This window comes from Pleurodeles waltl, chromosome 2_1, assembly GCF_031143425.1.
Source record: "Pleurodeles waltl isolate 20211129_DDA chromosome 2_1, aPleWal1.hap1.20221129, whole genome shotgun sequence".
In the NCBI taxonomy this organism is placed as follows: Eukaryota; Metazoa; Chordata; class Amphibia; order Caudata; family Salamandridae; genus Pleurodeles; species Pleurodeles waltl.
In genome coordinates, this window is record NC_090438.1 from 306,903,556 (window position 1) to 306,924,533 (window position 20,978).

Consider the following 20,978-nt stretch of genomic DNA (forward strand, 5'->3'; position numbering starts at 1 on the left):
TCCTATTCTCGGTGTAATTTTAACCGCACTACGGCGCCAAATGCTTTTTCTGCTCAAGTCCCCATTTAGAGCTTGCCTGGGGCTATTTTTTACTATTGGGTTAAGCTTGCCTAATCATGAAAATGTTTGAGCTTTCATAGAAATGATATTATTTAAACTATTTTCCTAAACCCATTTTCAAAAGTCAAATTCTGCAGTTTTTAAACTGAAAAGCAGTAACATGGAAAAGAGGAAAAAGGACATTGGCTCTTCGAACCTCCTTCTAGTATATTCGACAAACATATACGGGGCCCCACTTTGTTTAAATGGTTTCTCTACCTTTGCTTGGCTTCTTCCACAAGTTTTACAACATATGTATGTTTCTTATTAAACGTTACTCTGTGTTTCCAAATCATGACATTGCAATTGTAGTTCTCATTAATGAATGGATGACTGAATGAATGGCACTCCGTGAGTGTCACGGCGCTAAGGCATGTAACCAGGCTATAGGAAAAATGTTAATGGCTGAATAAGTGAGCTTTTGGTAGTTTAGGGAATGCGGTTGCATTTGACAAGTGTCTGAGTTGAACAGGGAGTTATTGTTCACACAGACCGAGAAGGACGAACCACTATGCCTCGCTCTTCTAAGTGATAAACCATTATCAAACTAGCCTTTCCAGAGTGCAAGTCCCTTCCCGGATCGTAATGCTGAATTCTCAAATTGTAAAATCATTCTATATGTTGCCTAGTGGGAAGCAAAAACATTGAACAAAAAAATTGTATGCTAATTTCCCACTGGCCACGTTCTTGAATGAAAAGTCGCTTAGTGACTTCCTGGGCCTGCTAGCATGTCTATCCTATTCCACATACTTCCCGGGAAGTCAATCCCGAGTGGGGCACAAACAGGTTACACCAGAATAGGGATTAAAGGTGTGCCAAAAAACCGAACAAAGACGTTTTTCACTTCACTAATCTGGCGACATAAAGCCAGGCAAAACACGTGTGGGGAAAATCTAACAATTTGAATAGTACCTCAGAACTGGCCATAACACAAACTATTATTGCGTTATCTCCCACTCTGAGAGGCAGAATTTGAAATGGGAAAGTAACACTCGCCCCTTTAAATAAATACCACGTCTCTCAGAATCAGTATTTAACAGATGCAGAATTACCACTCTTAATAAAGAGGGTATAAAAAAAAGGCCCTTCTAATCTTATCAAAATATAAGAATTATATCATACATTCCTTTATGAACTTGTACTTGACATACTGTCCTGTAACAATATAGACTAGATCTTTCCTACTTTTTAACTAGGGCTTTCTTAATTTTCCTTTCTGATACACATAGGGATCTGCTATTGTTAATCATCATACCCGGAACGAGAAACTCAGAAATGTGGAAAGGAGGTTGGAGACAAATATGAGAATACTGTGACAAAGGGAGAATGCAGAGATGAAAGATAAACTACACACGTGAGCCAAAGGGAGGAGAATGTATGGCGGTGGATGAAAGTGGTATGAGGTGCAATCAATACTATACAGCATTGGTATTCAGCAACTCCAACCTTGATTTACGCCAGTCTGAGAATGAATACGGGACCCATTACCTATACAGAGTAAGCACCGCTTATACATAATGATCCACTGCCTTAATATTAGAAATGTCAGCTTCAGCATGGAAATCACTTGAATACAGCTTGGACATCTCGGCGCTTACCTAGCTGAAAGCATGATGATGTTATATGTTTATTAAAAAAGGCCTTCTTGTAAGAAGGTTAATGCAGTATTTAAGAAATCTTGCGAGCTACTTAGGAAAATCCAGAGGGATGCCTCTGTATGTTCTCTCTCCTTGCATGCGTGAGCTAGGACTTGGAAGCATGAGTTCTGCTGAGAATATGTGGTAACATAATGTAATGTTGCTGGGTGTGGCTGAGTTAGCCTAAATGTGAAAGGGAGGTGAGGGGAGGATGAAAACCCTACACATGTTCCTAGAGCTGAGGCTGTAACTATGAACTAATCTGAATAAAGAACATGCTACCTCCAATGTGATAGCCTGTATTTGAGATCAGTTTTTTTTTAGATGTTTAGATGTCCAATGTTCTTCAAATATGCCTGAGGAATAGTTTGTAAATGTTAAACCTAGCATACTTGGCGTGGTCTCCCCTATCTTTTTTGCCTCTGTTTCCCATGTTTTGACTGTGTGCTGGACTCTTTTTTCCTGGTTTTGGTTTTCTGGGCACTTTACCACTACTGACCAGTGCTAAAGTGTAAGTGCTCCCTGTGTAAATTGTATGTGTAAATGGCTATTTCATGATTGGCATATTTGATTTACTAGTAAGCCCCCAGTAAACTGCACTAGAGGTACCCAGGGCCTGTAAATCAAAACTGTAAATCAAATGCTACTAGTGGGCCTGCAGCACTGGTTGTGCCACTCACATGAGTAGCCTTGTAAACATGGCTTGGACCTGCCACTGCAGTGTCTGCATGTGCAGTTTTTAAGCTGCCAATTTGATCTGGCAAGTGTACCCACTTGCCAGGCCCAAACATTCCCTTTTTTTACGTGTAAGGCACCCCTAAGATAGACCCGTGGTAGCCCCATGGACAGGGTACAATGACCCATATTTATACTTTTTGATGCAAACCAGCTCTGGCGCTGGTTTGCGTAAAAAAAATACTGCCGGCTAATGCCGTTCCTACGCGCCATGCTGGCGCCATATTTAAGGATTGCCGTTAGCCGGCACTGCGGGCTGGTCAGAATAAAAAAAAATGACTCAAACCATGCAGCTCTGGCATAGGGGAAAATGGGGGTTGTGCGTCAAAAAATGGTGCAAGTCAGGTTTGAGTCAAAAAACATTTTTGTCTCACAACCCCCATTGAAATGACTCCTGTCTTAGCAAAGACAGGAGTTATGCCCCCTTGCCCAATGGCCATGCCCAGGGGACTTCTGTTCCCTGGGCATGGCCATTGGGCACAGTGGCATGTAGGGGGGCCCAAATTAGGCCCCCCTATGCCACTTAAAAAAAAAATTAATAATACTTACCTGAACTTACCTGTACTTACCTGGGATGAGTCCCCTCATCCATGGGTGTCCTCCAGGGGTGGGGTGAGGGTGGCAGGGGGTGTCCCTGGGGGCAGGGAAGGGCACCTCTGGACTGCTTCCATGGTCAGAGACCAAGGAAATTAGCCCACAGGTCCCTTAACACCTGCCCTCACCCAGGTGTTAAAAAACAGCGCACATCAGGCTGGGCGCCGTTTTTTAATGCCCGCCTCCTCCTGTGCGTCAAAATGACACTGGAGTATAAATGAGGTGCACAGGCCTTAAACTCATTTTTTGGGCGGGAACGCCTACCTTGCATGTCATTAACGCAAGGCAGTTTCCTGCATCCAAAAAATGACGCACACGGAGGAATTTTGATGTCCGCGGGGTCGGGCGTTGTAGTATAAATATGGTGCACGTTTTGCGCTGAATGTGCGTCAACATTTTTGACGCACACTTGGCGCAAACATAGTATAAATATGCCCCAATGTATGTAAAAGATAGGACATGTACTAGTGTGTAGTGTAATACTGCCAAATTCAGATTTCACTGTTGCAAGGCCTATCTCTCTTATAGGTTAACATGGGGGCTGCCTTTAAATAACTTTTAAGTGCAGTTTCCATTTGGGAGCAGATAGAGATTGGAGTTTGGGGTCTCTGAACTCACAATTTAAAAACACATCTTTTAATAAAGTTGTTTTTTAGGTTGTCAGTTTGAAAATTCCACTTTCAGAAAGTAGGTATTTTCTTGCTTAAACTGTTCTGTGGCTCTGCCTACTTATGTATTCCCTGTCTGGGTCATACTGACAGTTGGGCTGTTTGTGAATCCCCACTAGACAGTGACACAAAGAGTGGTGGGGTGTAGCCTGCATATCATGATGGGCCATCTGGGCTAGGCTAGAGTGAGGAGTGGTCATTTACACCTGAAAGGGCTATACCTGCCCTCACACAATGTAGTATCCAACCCCCTGCTGTGAGTCTTGAGTCAGACCTAGGCAAGGCTGCATCTTGTATACAACAGAGATTTTCATTTGAAGTTTGCCAACTTCAAAGGCAAAAAGGGGTATAAGTAGTGGACTCAAAACCCAAGACTTTTAGAATACTTCAAGATTCAAGAGGAACCTCTGCTAAGGAGAAGAGCTGAAGAGCTGGGAAAGGAGTATTGCCCCTTTGCCTGTGACTGTGCTATTCTCGGTTGGCCTGCAGTTGTTGCTTCTGCCTGAAAGGGAACAAAGACAGGACTTTGTGGTATATTCCTGCTTGTGAGGTATTATCCAAGGGCTTGGACTTAGCTTGCCCCCTGTTTTGAAGTCTTAGGGACAGCAAAGACTTCACAAACCAGCCTCTGAGTTCACATGCCGTGGACTCTAGCTTGCCAGGTGGTGCCATTCCAGTTCCTTGGCCCATGGAAGTGAAATCTGGTGAAATTCCCAGTGAAACGACTTCAGATGACTTCGAGTGACTTCGCAAGGACGCCGCTGCACAAAACTCAAAACGTCACCTACACGTGAAGCCGTGGATCTCGCTGAAGCGCGACAACCCCACCGACAACGCCAGCCCAACTTTACCGCAGACGCTATAATCCCAAAAACTCGTGAGATTGGAATGTCCTAGCACTGACGTTCATGACACCTGACTCCGTTGCAGGGCTTGCGACCCTGTGGCGTGATCGCAACCCAGTGAGGTCGCCCCACAGTATCTTGACCCACCAGACATCGACCCTGCCGGAGGTGTAAGGGACCGACACATTGCATCGCTGCCACCTCACCTCCACTGCTCCTCAGCAATGACCCAAAGCCTCTTACTGATGCCTCTGCTCCTTTGCCCCGTAGCACTGTGACCAACACCACATCAGATCCATGGACGCCTCACTCCCCTGCTCCGTGCACCAGCTTGTTTCTTCACTTTGGCATAAGATACTATATCTGGCGGTCCGTGTGACTCCGTGACTGGCGGAAGTGGCGTTGCATTCTGGGACACAACTCCGTCACCATACCATGATAACAGCAAATTGCAGCATTTGTGCTTCTAGGCACTATTTTTGTGTTTACTCTTGTAAAAGTAATATCTATACTAGTCTATGTTAGATTTTTATCGGATTGGTCTTGTTTTATTTGGATAAATACTTACTATTTTTCTAAACCTGTGTGGTGTCCATTTTGTAGTGCTTTCTCTGTATGTGTTGGTACAAATATTTTACACATTGTCTTTGGGATAAGCCTGACTGCTCATGCCAAGCTACCAAGGGGGTGAGCAGGGGTTATCCAAGTGGTATCTCCTTTACCCTGACTAGAGTGAGGGTCCCTGCTTGGACAGAGTGCAAACTGACTGCCAACCAGAGGCCCCATTTCTAACAGTAAGGATGTCATATAAGAGCAAATATCACTCTTGTTTTGGCTTTGCAAATCATTTTAGTCATGCTGCACAGCATCTGCAATGCTGTGCAGCATGGCTAAAGTTTAAAAAAAATACTTAAATGTTGGTGTTGTTTGTTTTTAATTACTGAATTGTGTCAGTAAGTAAACAATGAAAATAAGACCCTTAAAAGTGTTTTTAAGTGAGAGGGCAGGGGGTTAGAAGCAGCACAAGGGGGTGAAGACACACTGAGAGGTGGTAAGGGGACACAGAAGCAAAACTGGAGGGGAAGTGTAAGTAAAAGAGAGGGTTGGAGAGGATGAAGGCAATGGAGGGCTGTGAGGGAGGAATCAAAAGCAACGTGAGCTTTGGAAGAAGCACATTGGTGATCACAGGAGAGGGAGAGTGGGGAAAGTAGTCAAACAACAGAGAGCAACGCAGATTGTAGGCAGAGAACCACATACCAGAAAGGTGGCTCGAAAGTACACGCTCTAATAGAGTACATCACACAAAAGAAAAAAGTAGCGCCTGAAAAGAAAGCAGTGGAAGCAGAGATGCCAGCCAATCAAAGAGATAGTGAACAGACAATCCTCCATAGAAGGGACAAACACAAGATTGAGAAGCTGGGACAAGGAATCGGAATCTGGCAAATGATAGTGACAAGGAAACCAGTGTTAATTAATGGGTGGACTCCAAGCCTTGCTATGTTTCTGGTAAGCCGCAATATGCCTCTCAACAGACAGTGCATGCGGTGTCTAGTAGGCTTGACCTAAAAGTGGAAAGTGCTTTTGTTGGAGAAAGTGTGTGGAATTGAGCTATACTTGCAAGACATGTGATGATGTAGTCCTCTGTGAGTGTGAAATATTGTTGCAAAGTTCATACTTGTTTGAGTTTTTTGCTTGGGGAAGTTCCATTAGTTCAATCTTTTTGGGTGTTTGTTCCTGATTGGACAAAGCAGTTTTGAGCAGGGCAGTTCCCTGCTGCATAATATTGTTAACACTATGCGGGTCATTCCGACCCTGGCGGTCGGTGGCCGCCAGGGCCACCGACCACGGGAGCACTGCCAACAGGCTGGCGGTGCTCCTACGAGCATTCTGACCGCGGCGGTTTAGCCGCGGTCAGACGCAGAAAGCCAGCGGTCTCCCGCTGACTTTCCGCCGCTCGTAGGAATCCTCCATGGCTGCGGAGCGCGCTCCGCAGCCATGGAGGATTCCGACTCCCCCTCCCTCCATCCAGTTCCTGGCGGTTCTCCCGCCGGGAACCGGATGGCGGGAGGGGGAGTCACGGGGCCCCTGGGGGCCCCTGCCGTGCCCATGCCTATGGCATGGGCACGGCAGGGGCCCCCGTAAGAGGGCCCCTAAAAGTATTTCAGTGTCTGCAAAGCAGACACTGAAATACGCGACGGGTGCAACTGCACCCGTCGCACCTTCCCACTCCGCCGGCTCTATTACGAGCCGGCGTCATCGTGGGAAGGGAGTTTTCCCCTGGGCTGGCGGGCGGTCTTGCGAAGACCGCCCGCCAGCCCAGGGGAAAACTCGGAATACCCTCCGCGGTCTTTCGACCGCGGAGCGGTATTTCGGAGGGGGGAAGTCTGGCGGGCGGCCTCCGCCGCCCGTCAGACTCAGAATTAGGGCCTATGTGTGTTTTGTTTTTTGCTATGTTAATATTACTAGGGATGTTGAGAGATTGAAAATTGGCCTAGAGGTGGGATATCATAGTACTTGGTGCATTTAGAGAATAAGTGCAAGTCTGAGCAATATGTGTAGAAAAGATTGTTGAGCATTGCAGGTTGGTTAAGTACAGTATGCTTCCGCATTGGGTTGCGTATTACAATCTATGCGTTCAGAACTTAGCCTTAGACTAATGCTTGTGGCATTACTTTGTATGTACTTCAGAGTGCGTAGGTGTAGGATGTAGCTACTTGTTCTTTGAAGTGTCCAACAGCATATCATGCCACTTTGATCAAACAGCATGGTGCGATTTAGTGCATTGTAGACTACTCAGCTGAGCGTTATTTGTAGATTTAAATAGAATGTGTTGTAGAGAGAGCATGTAGTGGTGTGTAGACTGTAGCAGAGAAGTTGTATTACAGACATGTTGTTGGACTTGGCCTTCACTCCAGGGCCACCCCCAAACATTTTGCCTTCACCCATCCAGTTTTCTGAATTGTGTTTTTGTTGACGTTAAGACTGTGCAATTAACCATTGCTAACCAGTGCTAAAGTGCTTGTGCTCTTTCCTTAAAACATGGTACTATTCCTTACACTTGATTAGCATGTTTAGTTTACTTAGAAGTCCCTAGTATGTGGTACTACATGTACCCAGGGCCTTGAAATTAAATGCTACCAATGGGCCTGTAGCACTCATTGTGCCACCCACTTAAGTAGTGCTTTAAAACATGTCTCACGTCTGCCATTGCAGCCTGCAGTGCAGTTGTACCAGTATAGCTTGGCAAAATAAACCTTTTGCCAGGCCCAAACCTTCCTTTTTATAACATATAAGTCACCCCTAAAGTAGGTCCATAGGGCAGGGTGCATTGTATTTAATAAATAGGATATGTTTTTAAGTTTTACATGTCCTGGTAGTGAACAACTTTTACATTGTTTTTTCAGTACTATAAGGCCTATCTCTCCCATAACTTTGGGTTACCTTGCTAACCTTTGATTAGGAACAGATATGGATGTTAAGTTTGGACTCAAACTAATCGTTATTTAAATTCCTGTTTAATGACAAAGTTGAATTTTGAGTCATAATTTTGAAAATGCAGCTTTTAGAAAGTTGACCTTTTCCTGTCCTAACCATTTTTGTGCTTCTGCCAGTGTCCTGGATCACATGAATGTGAATAGCTTAGCTGTTGAGGTTCTGCATTCCTCCCAGTCAGACAAAGAAAACTGGGTATAGGCAGGATGGCCCATCCTGCCTCGATTGATAGGGACAGAGCTGTTACCTGACCCACTTACATTGCAAATGGACTTATCTCCAACACACACAAAGTAACCTGTCATTAACCTTTTTTCCCCCAGACTTCTTGAAGCCTTGACAGGGGAAGAGAAGAATGTTCCAGAGTCAAATGTGTGAGTAGCCTTGAAGATTACCCCACTTTAAAGACCTGCATTACGTGTAAATATTGGACTCTCAGAGCACCTCTTCAGTACACTCCTGGACCTGTGGAAGACTCCAGTTGGATTACCTTGGACCCCCAGAGAATTGCCCTGCTGCTTGAGGCCTGCCTTAAACCTCAGAGGACTGCCCTATTGCTACCTGAGGACTGCCCTGTTGCTTGTGGCCGGCTTCCTACTTCAGGTGACATAAGCAAACAAACACAAATGATGGACGGAATGCAGAACTAATCAAATATTTACCCTGGTCACAGATCTGGGTTTAATCCATCAATTCTTTTGCTCACCATGCCACCCTAGTTTGGACTTAGCCATGTGCAAATCAGTCTTGACCTCAGCCCAAACTGCCAGGCCAGGTACTCCCTGGACTGGAGACAAGAATCCTGGGACCAGTTTCAGGGCATCACCCTTCATTAGCCAGGCTAGCTTGAATCCAGCCCGGGACCCACTTCTGGGCATACCCAGTGCACTTAGGGCAACAAAAGCAAATAAACTCAAATGATGGATATAATGCAGAACCAATCAAACATTTACCCCCTCAGTCACGGATTTGGGTTTAATCCATCAATTATTTTGCTCACCATGCCAGCCCAGTTTGGGCCTAGCCATATGCAAATCAGTCTTGACCCTGTTCCCTATGGGAACAGTCCAGCCCAAACTGCCAGGCCAGGTCCTCCCTGGACCAGAGACAAACATCCTAGGACCGGCTTCAGGGTATCACTCTTCATCAGCCAAGCTAGCTTGAATCCAGTGGCTCAGTGAGCCCGGGTAGCTTGAATCCAGTGGCACAGTGAGCCCAGATCTGTGACTGGGGGTGAATATTTGATTTGTTCTGCATTACGTCCATCATCTGTTGTTTTTTTATTTGTGGCCCCAAGTGAGAAGGGTATTCTCAGATATGGGTCTCATGCTTCCTATGCCACCATATTCAAGCTAGCCTAGTGATGAACGGTGATACCCTGAATCTGGTTCCAGGATGCTTGTTTCTGGTCCAGGGAGGACCTGGCCTGGCAGTATGGGTTGGACTGTCCCAATGGGAAACATGTTCAAGACTAGGTTGCATATAGCTGGGTCCAAACTGGAATGACATGGCAAGCAAAAAAACTGTTGTATTAAACCCAGATCTGTGACTCTGTGCATTCCGTCCATCATCTGTTGTTTTTGCATCTGCTTACTACTTGAACCCAGATCTACCAAAGTGACTCCAAAGGCTAGTTGGCTGGTCTCCTGTGTGAGTTACAAGGACGTGGAAGCTCTAGAGACCTTAAGTCCTGCACCTGGTGTGGTGTTGGCGGTACTTCTTCAAAAACCTGGGCCTTTTAAAAAATGTTACCAAAAAGTGGCCTGAGTATCGATAGAAAACCAGGACCTACCTTTGAGTCAATCTGCCCAAGGCGCAACGTCTGACTTCACAGCAGCTCCCGCTACGTTCTTCTTGGCAGTAGCAAATCTTGTTCAGTAGGACATCCGAGCTAAGCTATCTAGCCTTGTGGATCCTGCAGCTTTGTCCCGCTGAAAATGTATTACTTCCAAAAAAGTTACAAAATCCAAAGGTAGAATTCTTCATCGTTACTCTGTCCAGCGGCTCCCCTCCAAAACGAAGTCTCCTTCTCAGACAATGCAGGCTGCTTTGCCCTAGTAACTTTACCTTTTCAGAAACTTTTCTTTGAAAATACTTTTAAGTCCTAAGGTAAGCTGAGACCAGGCCCAATCCACCTTGGTTATCTCAGCCATGGTCCATCAGAGATGCCTTGACTATTAACGTTTCCTGGGTCTCACATGACCAGATACCTGTGGTTGGCACTTTGATCTTTTAGGTCCTATTTTGCACTAAAAACTTTGAAAATCCATAGATCTAGTTCTCCTGTTTGGATTAAATTATTTTTTGTGTTGTTTTATTCATTAAAATTTGCTATATTTTTTCTAAATTGCTTTGGGATTCTTCTTGTCTTGTGTTTTCACTTTATTACTGTTTGTGTGATACATAAGTACTTTACACATTCCTCTGAGTTAACCTTGGCTGCTTTTGCGTGAACCTACTGAGGTACTGGGTTTTTCAGAACCGGTACTGATCCGGTAACCCAGCGGTGCCAGGGTACACCCAAAGACCTCGGGTACTTTCCTGATTCAGACTACAGAAACTCAGAGTCTTCTAGGTGAAGTCAAAGATCGAATTTATTGGCTGCAACCAATTGACAAGTGTCCTAGAAGTACAACAGCACGATTTGTATGTTCTCAGGAGACTGTGTTTCAATGCAAAGTCAGGTTTCCTTATATACAGTTTTTTAAGCTTCAGGCAAACATTCTTGACATTTTGGTTGGTCATTCACATGTTTTCACTACAAAGGAAAAAACAGTGTCATGATGAAACCTTATATTTCGTGTCATCCAACCCATAATAAATTACCCGGCAAGGCCTAGTATTTTATATCAGATAAGTGTGGACCCCTAATAAAAACGGGCACCTCCCCCTCGTAAAGTAAGAAGAAGAAAAGAGCAGGTGCAGGTGTGAGCAAGTTAGGCAGGGTGTGTGAGCGATAATAAGGGTTTTATGGCCTGGTGTGCCTTGATGCTATCTGATTCGGCCACTGGGAGAGGGACTGACCAAACAGGTTTGGCCTGAGGCAATGGTTCCAGCTTGCCCAGGTCAGAGAAAAGTCAATCAAGGTGTACGTGTCCTTGGAATCAAATCTGACTGTATTATAAGCCTATGTGAGGGCAACTTTTAAAAATGGCTGCCGTGTATAAAATGGGAGCCACGAGTGCAGGACGAAAATGGCGATTTCGAGGTGAAAACGCTGCTGGAATTGAGCGAAAATGCTCATGCTTAGTGTACTAGTCATTATCGGTCTTTTGATACTAAAATCGTACTGCTGTGGCAAAGTAAATTACATGGGTCCAGAATTTTTAGAACCACAAACCCTCCTTTTGCCCTTACATAGGCAATAAACCTATTCTCATGCTAATCTGAGTCCAGGTCTATGTTTATAAGGCCATGGAGATGTTGCTGGAGCATAATTCTAGTACTTGGTAACTCTCTCTGGACAGGTCTCCTCGAACATGAAGTAGCACAAAAGGCCACATATGGCAGGACAAAATAAGGAATACCTCTATCTGTAGTAGGTGGCATAAGATCACACACCCAACAATTAGTGATGTTCACTACTAACTAGTGTTGATGCAGAAGCTGTACAAAAGAATTGCTTACAAATTCTGATCTTCTGACCTGCTCATGTTCAGGAAAAGGGTGAAAAGAGTGCAAAGAAACAATAGTAGGAAAAGACATAGGTTGGGAAGTGGGTGCAGAAGTCAATTGAGTAGAGAAAAACAATCCCACCCATAAATGACAACGTCATGTTTAAAAGACACTAGAAAACACGTTATTAAGAACATATAGACAACGGGAGAAAGTAGTGACCACTATTTACAAATGAAATAATAATTTTTCACAACCCTAACCAAAAAGCAAATCCTAAAATTATCTAGTAACATTTTTAGGGCTCCTCTGCATTTCAGTAATTTTTGTATGTTCAGGTGGAACAGTGGTGACTCTCATCAATGCTCTAAGGTGAAAAGGGGGTACTCTTTCCACAGAAAATGGACTTTATTCTGCTTTTACTAAACAGAATAGTACTTTAAAACAATGCCAGCAAAACAATCAGTCTCCTAACACCTAGTCTATACAATCACACGGAAACCTCTTGTGAAACCAACTATGCCCAGAGTCTGTTCAAAAAGCCTCTCTGGCAGGCTTCTATTGTCCATCAAATTTTCTTTTGTTGTTTTCTTTCGCATGGGCCTCTCAATTCAGGCCTCTTCATGAGAAAAGTACTGCTTTAGTTGGAGTGCCCTCCTGGCAAACACCCACAGCTCACTCGAAAGTCTCAATGTCTTAAAGCAATGCACCAGTGTCTCTCCTCTGTGGCAGACACTACAAACAATGTGCTCTTCATTGATCAAGGGCACAAATCATCTCGTGCAGACGCAAGCACCATTAATTGGGAAATAGCTCAAGCTCAGCAGCACTTTCAGACTCCAACACTCATTATTCAGTGTCAGAGGACGCTCAAGCTGCTCTTTCATGGGCACCAAAATATAGTGCCTTTTTCCAAACTTGAAATCTCCGGTGCACTGCCCTTCTTCCGTTGGAGCAAAGAAAAGGGGGTGTGTGGCCAAAACTCAGGCCAAGGGGCTCAAGGGATTGCACACTGTCAGAGGTTACCAGCACATGACAGGTAGAGAAATGAAACCTCAAAACAGCTCTGCCATCAACAACAGGAATCCTTCTCTTTAGTTCTTTTACACTGAAACTTTGGTTTTGTGATGTCCAACGCCGTCTGATGGAGCAAGTACGATATCATGCGCTGGCGATCGCTGTCCAGCTTTGCTACTTCCTGGGTGCTGAGACTGTAGGGTCAAGACGTCCGTCTTTCATCTGTAGCTGTCACTGATGGGAATTAGGCTTAAATCAATGTCCTGCAGGTTATTATGACTTGATACCCACAGAATCTAGTGACGTAGGAAGTGTGCCACAGCTGTTAGTTTCCTTCAATTTAGTACAAAAACAGTTCATGGTTTTTAACAAGGGGACTGCAAGCAGGTGGTCTGCAATCTTCAAAGGAGTAGCCATACACCATGGGCATAAAATACAAAGACAAAGGCAGAAGGGCAAAACAGGGTCTCTAGCATCTTTAATTGGGTTCTCTCCATTATTCTCTGCCATCTATAGCTACATGTGAATTCTATCTGAATGGATTTCCTCACACAGTGGCATTGTCTAATGGGGTAAACACATATTTGCCTCAATGATTAAGTCTAGGTGTTCCTCCTTACCTTAGAACATCTCAATAGAGAAATCACATGATACCGATTATCAGGGACATGTAGAAACCTTCCTTTAAAAACTGTGCATCAGGTGCACTATGCAATACACAGGCTAATAGTCAAATGTGCAAACAAAAAGACAAGAACTAGAGGGTCCTGATATTTGCATGATTAGGACACATCTGATCCCACAAAAAATTAAAGTAGCAGGAACAGAAGGGAACCGAAAACCAAATTAAAATAGACATTGAAAATTCGTCATGTTCAAAAAGGTAAACATAAGATATCTCCTATTGAGATGGAAAACTTGTCTTACTATAATATTGAGTCAGTTAACCAGTCTATCGCTACCCTGACAGTCAGGCTGGAAAACATTGAAGCAGGCAAATTCTTGAAAACCAGTCTGGTCATACCAAAGGGAATTATACATAACATGGGGGTCCCTGGTACATCACTGCAGTCTGGAAATGTGAACCTGAACAATACATCAATAATAATAAAAGGGCTGACTGGTGAAAGGAATTCGAAAAAGAGAAATGGGACTAGGACATAGCTAAAATCTCAATAACTAAGCATGGTGCGACATTGGTCAGGGGAAGTAACCAAAGAAAAAATCTATAGAAAGAACAAAAAAAATTATTTGGGTGATAGTCAGGCATGTGACACAACACCAAGAGTACGGGTGATACACAAAGGCCAAAGTTACACAAATTTTAACTCTACCGTTGGCGACTACACCATATACGGTACTCCTAGCTAATGTTTCAGTTCCTTCTTCAGGAAAAAATGAAAACCTGGTTTTCTTTTAAGGAACGAAAGCCATATGCTACTTAGGAAACAGAACATCATTAACTACTGTAATATAGAAATTAGGCCACCTTGAGTCACAGATCTATAATTTCATCCTTAGGTCCAATCAAGGATACATAAATGTAGGGCTGCCTGTTCCTTTAAGGGAAGGGGCAGTAACGTGACTAACTGCAGGTGACACACTTTGATCCTGTATATCTCTTTTTATTTTCCTTCAATACCATTATAGCCAAATAGACATTCACTGGTGAAGTGTTGTCTTTTATGTTCACAGCATGAAATATCATTATCTGTGGAATTTAGTAACCAGAACAAGTTCAACCAACTGTTGCGTAGCGATGGGCATCGTCATGACCATCCCCTCACAACACAGGGGAGCTTGTAATAGTATCAAAAGCAGCAACAAACATGCAACAAACAAATAAAAAATAATAAAAACGCACAAAACGTCAAGCCATCAGATATACTTGCCGTGTATCAAGCACAAAAAGCATAGACAAAACAATAGCATGTGTGAATAAGCGGTGACACACAACACCATGTCATGTACTTTATGCACTGTAAACCTGCAGCCCAAAACCCAATATTTGGGCCTGTTTAATTTGTCAGGTTTAAAATCCTTACCCTCCTTTTGACAGTAGATCACCAGGCAATGGAAATCTGCTGTCAAATATAACTTTACTGTTTCTCTTCTAACATACAGGACCAGCAAGAACAATTCATGATAGGACCAAATACATGAAAATAAATTTCCATTACTTAACTGTTACCCTCTTGTCAGTTACTTCGCAACATCAAGCCACCTTAGTTTTACCTTTCTAAAAGTAAAAATTGTTACACTGACACTCCATATTAATTTTGCACCTACAATTTCCACTGTGAAAAATAAGTCTTAATTGGCAAATCGTTCTCATTAAGGCATGTAGCCTTCAAAATTTTTAAAAAAAGGGCTGCATCTTATTTTCTGTCTAAGACTTAATGCAACACTTCGTTTTCTGTCAAATAAAAGCAACTAGCAGGCATCATTTTATTTTTTTAGAGCGGAGACACAAATGTATCAGTTCTGCAGAGCATTTAACATGTTGTTGGGACATTCGAAGAAACCCCTTTTTTTTTATATTTTCCCTTTGGAATTAAGTTCTTTAATTGTATTGATGTTCTTCTGGAGAAACCAGAAATCCCACTTTTAGAGGCCCGGTAGGGTCATTCTGCATTTCACAGAGACAAGGCCCTAATTTAAAAGGTCACAAGTGTCAACATGACCGCCTCCTCCATTGTTTATGGGAAAACTAAAGATAGCATCTCAGCAGCATGACTTGAGCCAGCCTCTGTAGCTCTCCTAGCTTCTGCCACTCTGAATCTGTCAAAGACAGTATGCCTTCCTATTTTCCTTCTAACCTGCAATAATTCACTCTATTTAAAAAAAAAAAAAAATTCCTTTTTAGGCGCTAAAAAAATTATCTCTATTTCCAGATTATTAAACTACATTTACTGTGAATAATTCACAAACCTTAATAACACACATACCAGTTGTTAGAATAAATGCTTGTTGCAATCCCATGCAATGGTACATATTTCATCAACCTCGAATGAATGAACGTCTCAGTAGGCCCAGCTGAAGTTAGAACCTTCAACCTTGATATTAAAACAAGCCTTTGTACTGGCACATTGACTCATTGAATCATAAGAAGACACAACCTGCAAATATATATCAAACCTAAATGTATGCATTTACTGAAGCCTGAGACATTTTAAAAAGTACTCTGAATGAAAGAAAATGCAGTTTAAACAGTGCTTTTGCCCAAAATCGACTTTGATATTTTAGGCATTAAAAAATCAATATCCTACAATTTTCTTGCATAATATGCATTACCAGAATGTCTATTACACAATCCATGAGTCAGCCATTGAAAATATTAACTTATACTTTATAGAAATGAGCTTGTTTGCTCCTGCGCCAAGGGAAAATTGCACATACAAATGTCATTTTAGCGGTGCAACATAACTTAAATTAAATTTTAATGTTAGGAGGTCATAGTATAGGTATTAAGCTTTATAAATATTAAAAAACGATTTTGAAAGGCACTTATTTTTTAAATAATTTTTCCATAATTAATCATTTTCTTTTAAAAAATAAATAAAAACCCAATTATTCTTTTTTTTGTGATAATTCCACATATAAAAGCAAGCTGCATCCCTTGCCTATTATTTGGGATACATTAACTCACAAGCCTAAGCGCATAAGCCTAACTTGAAATGCGTCACATTTTTGCGCCACTTTCATTTAAAAGGAAGGTTATGCAAAATTCCACCCATGTTTAACTGGGAAAGTGCTGGTTGAATTGAACATTCCTATCAAATAGACTGCAGCTGAAAAGGTTGCCTGTGAACATCTAATACAATGCATCTAAGAAAAATGTTGTAAATTTATTTATTTTTTTGCAAAAATAGATAATTTCGTTTTTTTGGGGGGGGGGCCCTATTTATATCTATTGAATGTGTTTTCTAATTTATTAAGCATTTAACGGCAGTTTTGTATATGTGCACAATTGCTCATTCTATAAATTAAAGAGCAACATATAGCTATGTTAGCACATCACATGGTTCATTTCTTGATTTTTTCTAAGTTTCTACTTAATATTAATTAACCAACATTTTACTTAACAAACTGAAAACATCAAGAAGACCCACAAACACACATTGAGCTCATTTCAGATATAAACAGAAAACACTCAGGACACACAATACAGCGCGCTTTAGCCATTTTTCATAAATAGCGCCGTCGCAATTTACTTACAGAACCGTTTGCAGATCCTAGTTGTAAGTCATATTTACAAGAAAGAAAAAAATAAACTTTTCTCAATTATTTCCGAGAATAGCGGACCCATACTTTATTAAACGTGATGGGGCCCACTCCGTGCTTCACATATAGTTCATAGGTTGGAGTTCCAATCGGAGGAACCGGACATGAGTCCTCCAACCGGGAGTCCCTTTTACAACCAAGACAAAACAAATTTCCAAGTCTGCTAAGACCAGGCATCTTCGCTCACTAGTCTAGCTTCAAACTTCAAAGGATTATCGTTTACGATAGTCTTGTGAATACACGAGTCCTTCGGCTTTGGTACTTGCAAGTTCCAAATCAAAGTGATCCCAAAGGGATACCAAACCAAATGTCCAATTAAGGACCAAACCAAGTGTCCAACTAAGGACCAAACCAAGTGTCCAACTAAGGACTGGGAGACGCTCCACTTATACTTAACTGAAAATATCAATGACGTCACCAGAAGACTCGTCTTATCGTTTCGCTCTACCAAAAATCAAGGGTCCAAGTCAGGGCGATAGCCAGGGCAGCAGTCCTTCATAGCCGTCGGGAAGCGGGGAACCTCGCAACAAAGACTTTCGGACCACGTCGACATGCAGGGGTCGATGAAGTGGCGGCCTTCCTCCAGAATTTTCACACGAAGCTCCCCACGGACCTCAGGCTTGGACCGGTACCGCTGGTATCGCCCCACATTGGGCGCCAACTGAGGTACTGGGTTTTTCAGAACCGGTACTGATCCGGTAACCCAGCGGTGCCAGGGTACACCCAAAGACCTCGGGTACTTTCCTGATTCAGACTACAGAAACTCAGAGTCTTCTAGGTGAAGTCAAAGATCGAATTTATTGGCTGCAACCAATTGACAAGTGTCCTAGAAGTACAACAGCACGATTTGTATGTTCTCAGGAGACTGTGTTTCAATGCAAAGTCAGGTTTCCTTATATACAGTTTTTTAAGCTTCAGGCAAACATTCTTGACATTTTGGTTGGTCATTCACATGTTTTCACTACAAAGGAAAAAACAGTGTCATGATGAAACCTTATATTTCATGTCATCCAACCCATAATAAATTACCCGGCAAGGCCTAGTATTTTATATCAGATAAGTGTGGACCCCTAATAAAAACGGGCACCTCCCCCTCGTAAAGTAAGAAGAAGAAAAGAGCAGGTGCAGGTGTGAGCAAGTTAGGCAGGGTGTGTGAGCGATAATAAGGGTTTTATGGCCTGGTGTGCCTTGATGCTATCTGATTCGGCCACTGGGAGAGGGACTGACCAAACAGGTTTGGCCTGAGGCAATGGTTCCAGCTTGCCCATGTCAGAGAAAAGTCAATCAAGGTGTACGTGTCCTTGGAATCAAATCTGACTGTATTATAAGCCTATGTGAGGGCAACTTTTAAAAATGGCTGCCGTGTATAAAACGGGAGCCACGAGTGCAGGACGAAAATGGCGATTTTGAGGTGAAAACGCTGCTGGAATTGAGCGAAAATGCTCATGCTTAGTGTACTAGTCATTATCGGTCTTTTGATACTAAAATCGTACTGCTGTGGCAAAGTAAATTACATGGGTCCAGAATTTTTAGAACCACACTACCAGACGGTTAGGCATAGGTTAATTTAGTGACTCTTGTGGTTCCCCCTGATAAGGATAGTGGTTATTACCTGAGTGGGCTTTCACCCACCTCAACTGACAACCCAATTTCATAAACATGTTTTCTGGTAAATTATTAGTTCCACTCTCCACATATACATTGGTATGGGATGCCTTTATGGAGGCACAAGGAACACAAGAAACAGCTGCACTGAAGTAGGCTGAAGTCCGTGGTGCTTTAGCCATTGTTGTATCTTAACCATGGCTTTGTATATTTGTTTTTACATGTTAAGGAAACATTTTGAGGTAACTTGACTTTCATGTCCTAGATGGTAATTAAACATGTCTTGAGCCATTTTAGGTGCGGAATTGATAACCTAGCCTGGTAATTTCTGCATTATTTGTCCTCAACAGCTTAGCCACACAGTACATAGTGAAAAGTGGAAGGCATCCTCAAGATTGAGGATGCATATCCTATTTTCTTTTTTGGGGTTGCAATTCAGTTATTACTACTGTCATAGGACGCCATTAGTACTATTAGAGCTGTACCTGACTAAGAGTTAAGGGCATCCATGGCCAGATGTTGAAAAAACCTTTGCGGTTTCAACCAATGCAATCTGCCAAATCATAGGAATTGAATCCTAAAAGGGCTTTTGCAATCCTCTCTAAATTGAAAGCAGCAGGGGGCATGAAAGGGATGGCCGTCTCTTACTTGTGATTCAGAGAGGAATGTAACAATGGTTTGTGACTGCGATTGTGGTCAGAAACTGTTGATTAGTGTGGGGTCGCATTTTTCATCATTCGCAGGAATCAAATGTGCAACATGGTGCATGGACCTTTTGGTCCAGAAAGGTGTGTGGTAAACCATCAACAATTACTTCAACACAACCCCAATAATTTAAACACCACGACAAATGTGGCTACGGAAGGAAAACTCCAATCAGGAATATAGTTTAGAAATGCATTACAGACACAAGCTCAAAGTTATGTAGACAATGCACAAAACCAAGTTATAGAGATACATAATCACCCAAGGTTGCCCAATGTGACAAAATAAATACAGGCATAGTTAATCAGTAAAATTAAGCATTCAAGAAGAATGATACAGAAAATCAATAGAAATATATGTGACAAAGAAATCACATGGTGCTCAGATTGTACAATCATTCAGTAAATTCAATCTTAGCAGAGTCAATAATTTGGCTGGGCATAGGTCAACCCTACAGCTAACCAAATTATAGAAAAACATGTGTGGGGAGGAAAACAAATGGGCAAAATACAAAAATACAAAAGGACAAAAATAAAATTGAAAAAGATTTAACTTTCGCTATAGGGCACTAACGTGAAATGCAAATAAAATATGCATCAGCATAGTGGTGTTTCTAATCTAAAAGGGCATTTCAAGGGGCAATGGCAAATGGCAGAAAGGAGGATACCTCTCCATCTGATATAGCATTCAGAAAATCTTCATCAGCAAAGCATCTGATTAAAAAGGCACCTAAATCAAACTTTGAAATGCAAGCAAATTGCACATTTTAAATGTGTGGCAGTGCAGCTTCTAGAATAGTTTTCCTCTCATTTAAGTTTATAAACTGAAACTTGTCACAGTCTAATGACTTTACTGACATGAGAGGACGGTCTAAAATGTATGCTCTATCAAGTGTCAGCATCAAAACGAGTAAGTAACTGATTCACAGAGGCGAAGGTGCTCCCTTGGGGCATCTTCCTCTTTGTGAATCATGTTAGCAGCACCCAAAATGGTAATATTTTTTAAAGCATTTCCTGGTGCCATTAATATGTATAAGCTGTTTTTCCCATTCCAGAAACCAAATACAGGGAACGAGGTCTACTGTGCAGACCCCTATCCTTATACAAGCAGCCGACCACACAATGTTTCAAATTGCGACCTGCTTATTTAAAAATTATTAAGCAGGTCATTTTGGTACTACGTGCAAATGGATACATTGCTAGGCAATTTATAAACACAGAAGTCACATCGCAATTTGCATTTCCATTCACAAACCAATTGATGTGTAAATTGCATATCTCTGGTCTGTGAAGTAGACTGATGCATCTAGCCCCTGAATGGTAAAAGTACAAATACCAGAAGAACACAATAGTGAAGTTGGTCCTTGTACAGCAATACATTGCAAAACTAAGAAAGGCAAAACAATTAATTTTAAGGCACATCAAGTAATTTTCGTTTTTTTAATCACTTTTGAAATTAACATTTTAAATCAGGTCTCTATATCTCATTAAGAAAAAATATGCTTTCATTGTCTCTTCATGGATAGCTTTTTACTAAAGTGCAATGGATTGTAAATGCTGTAATAATCCAGAAAGCACATGTATTTTATACACTTTGTAAATTCAGTTCTCTCACTGAGGAATTCTCTCGCACAACTCACTGCCCTTTATTTATCCTATCAATCGCAGGAATGCAGTAAAACT